The sequence below is a fragment of the Mus pahari genome, chromosome 2 (genome assembly GCF_900095145.1).
Source record: "Mus pahari chromosome 2, PAHARI_EIJ_v1.1, whole genome shotgun sequence".
Lineage (NCBI taxonomy): Eukaryota > Metazoa > Chordata > Mammalia > Rodentia > Muridae > Mus > Mus pahari.
Window position 1 is genome coordinate 12,358,409 of NC_034591.1, and position 3,209 is coordinate 12,361,617.

The 3,209-nt window shown below is 40.3% G+C and overlaps 1 pseudogene; it reads left to right on the forward strand.

Annotated features, from left to right (window-relative positions):
- Window positions 1–1,752: 1,752 nt before the first annotated feature.
- On the forward strand, window positions 1,753–2,873 carry LOC110316157 (annotated as a pseudogene).
- Window positions 2,874–3,209: the final 336 nt, after the last annotated feature.

The window sequence follows — 3,209 nt, forward strand, 5'->3', positions numbered from 1 at the left end:
CTTAAGCCTCACATTTGATTAGAAACATCAGGCTACTGTAAGTTAGAAGACCAAATGCATTCTTCGCTGGAAAATGGAAGGAGTGGCCCCTGTCCCAGATAGGTCAGCCAAGAGCTAGGGGGAGGAGGGGAGTGGAACAAGAATCAAAATTTATTAAACCATATTGTATGCATTTAAAAAGCATATTTTATGTTATTTCTTCCAGGTAGAAAGAAGAAAAATCTGTTAACAATTTACACTGCTTATTTTTGTCCCTCCAAGAACGGGTGTCTGTTAATTTGAGGTAATAATGGGTACTTCAAGTTTTTCATTATTTTGTAACTTATTTTGAATAAATACACTTTTAAACTTAGATTGTAATAGGGTCCTGTTTCTTCTTTGCATGTGTGTGCAAATTTCACCGTCCAGCCACTGCAGATGTATAAAACTCGAAATTGCTATGTTCCGAGACCCTGAGTCACTTTTCAGTCTGACTTTCTCTTGTGGCTCTGTGGAGTGAGGACTGCTTAACCTTAAACTATGGTAGATAGACAGAGAAAGTGCTAAGCCCAGGTACTCCTCAGAAGAGCATCTGTGGTTAGTAAACTGGGACAACATTGGACTGCTTCTTACTTTTACAAACTAAAAAGCAGCATTTTTTCTTGTAGTTCCCTTTTAGGCTGTCCAATAAACATTGCTTAAGAGGGGAAAATAGCACAGGGAATTTTGAGACTGCTCCTTGGAGCCTGGCTTGGGTGGCTGATTCAGAACTTTTCAGCATGTCTGGTTTCCCCAAGGTCACTGGCTTTGATTAGGCTCTGGTAGAGCTGAAGATATTCTGTCTCAGTAGATTAGGAACACTATTTTGGACTGAGAAGTTGACCCACAGTGTTTCTTCTCAAAGGTAACGCTCAACTCAACTTGGTCAGTCAGCAGGCTCTCAGAGCAAAGTTGCTTCCATTCCATAGAGAACTGGTCCAGAACAAATCACTGAAGTTCTGAACAGAACCACTCTTTCCTAGCATGGAATGGTGATGCCAAGGTTCAGGATCAGGCTGTCTTGCGGACATACACATAGATCTCTCAGCTGAACTAGCTATCCTTGGCTCTACACCTGGCCCACAAGCCTTGTCCTTTTTGTTTGTTTGTTTGTTTGGTTGGTTGGTTTTTTGACTGGTTTATTTAGAAACCTTTTTCATGATTCAGGTGATATGACTTCCACCAAAACAAAACCAGTCCATGGAAGCAATGGACCTTGTTTGTAGCTAGGCTAGGTTAAGTATGAACAAATGGAAATAAAGTGCTTACAATAGGGTGTTGAATCACCTGATTTCATCAATCACAGTGCTCTAGGCTGGGCGCTGTCATATTTTGAAAAGATGTAGTAGCAATGCTAGTGTTAGATTAAGGGACATCAGAGAATATAAGTAATATATCTGTGACATTAAAAACATTTAGGGGAACACATAGTCACATATGATAATAGTTTACAATATCAGATACAAGTGTAGAGATAGAGTATATACTAAGATGCATAGTTTAAAAAAATATTTTGAATTCCTAGCCTCATTTCTCAGTAGGTAATACCTTTTCAGGATGTCTCCTTTTAATTATATTTCGGTGCTTATGTACCATTTTGTTCTAGCATAAATTATTTAACAGAAATAGCAGTTTCCATGAGATAAACAAGATCAGCTTAAAGTAAAAAATTAAAGTTCTACTCTGAGGGTCCCATATTGAACTCGAGTTGGAAGAGGCGAGTGCGGTCTCAAAATGGAGGGCCATGACCCACAGGAAGCAGAGCAGCTGAGGAAGCTGTTTATTGGTGGTCTGAGCTTGGAACCCACAGATGAGAGCTTGAGAGAGCATTTTGAGAAATGGGGGCACACTTACAGACTGTGTGGTAATGAGAGATCCCCAAACAAAACATTCCAGAGGCTTTGGTTTTGTGACCTACTCTTGTATTGAACAGTTGGATGCTGCAATGTGTACTTGGTCACACAAGGTAAATGGACATGACGTGGAACCAAAGTGAGGATTCTGTAAAGCCTGGTGCTCATTTAATGATGAAGAAAATTTTTGTTGGTGGTATTAAAGAGGATACGAAAGAATATAATAGAGAGACTACTTTGAAAATATGGCAAGATTGAAACCATAGAAGTTATTGAAGACAGGCAGAGTGGGAAAAAGAGAGGATTTGCTTTTGTAACTTTTGATGATCATGACACAGTTGATAAAATTGTTCATAAATACCACACTGTTAATGGGCATAATTGTGAAGTGAAAACAACCCTTTCTAAACCAGATGCAGTCTGCTGGATCCCAGAGAGGTCGTGGAGGTGGATCTGGCAGCTTTATGGGTCATGGAGGACACTTTTCAGGTGGTGGAGGAAACTTTGGAGAAAGAGGGGGCTATGGTGATGCAGGAGGTGGCAGCAGAGGTAGTTATGAAGGTGGCGATGGTGGATAGAATGGATTTGGAGGTGATGGTGGCAGCTATGGTGGTGGTCCTGGTTGCAGTAGTAGGGGAGGTTATGGAGGTGGTGGACGAGAATATGGAAACCAGGGTGGTGGATATGGTGGTGGAGGAGGAGGATATGATGGTTACAAAGAAGGAGGAAATTTGGGTGGAGTTAATTTTGGTAGTGGTAAGAACTATAATGATTTTGGAATTAATAGTGGACAGCAACAATCAAATTATGGACCCATGAAGGGGGGCAGTTTTGGTGGAAGAAGCTCATGGAATTCCCTATGGTGGCAGCTGTAGATCTGGAGGTGGAAATGGGGGATATGGTAGCAGGAGACAGAAACTGCTACAGTTCTTAGCAGGAGAGAGAGAGGCATTGTCAGGAAAGCTGCAGGTTACTTTGAGACAGTCGTCCCAAATGCATTAGAGGAACTGTAAAAATCTGCCACAGAAGGAACGATGATCGATAGTCAGAAAATTTACTGCAGCTTTAACAGGAAACCCTTCTTGTTCAGGACTGTCATAGCCACAGTTTGCAAAAAGTGCAGCTATTGATTAATGCAATGTAGTGTTAATTAGATGTCCATTCCTGAGGTCTTCTATCTCTTGTAGCTTTGTCTTTATCTTTTCATTACATCAGGTATATTGCCCTGTAAATTGTGGTTGTGGAACCAGGAATAAAAAATTAAGGAATTTTTGAACTTAAAAAAAAAAAAGCCTACTCTGAAATAATGAAGATTAAAAAAAAAAAAAAAAGAGGGTT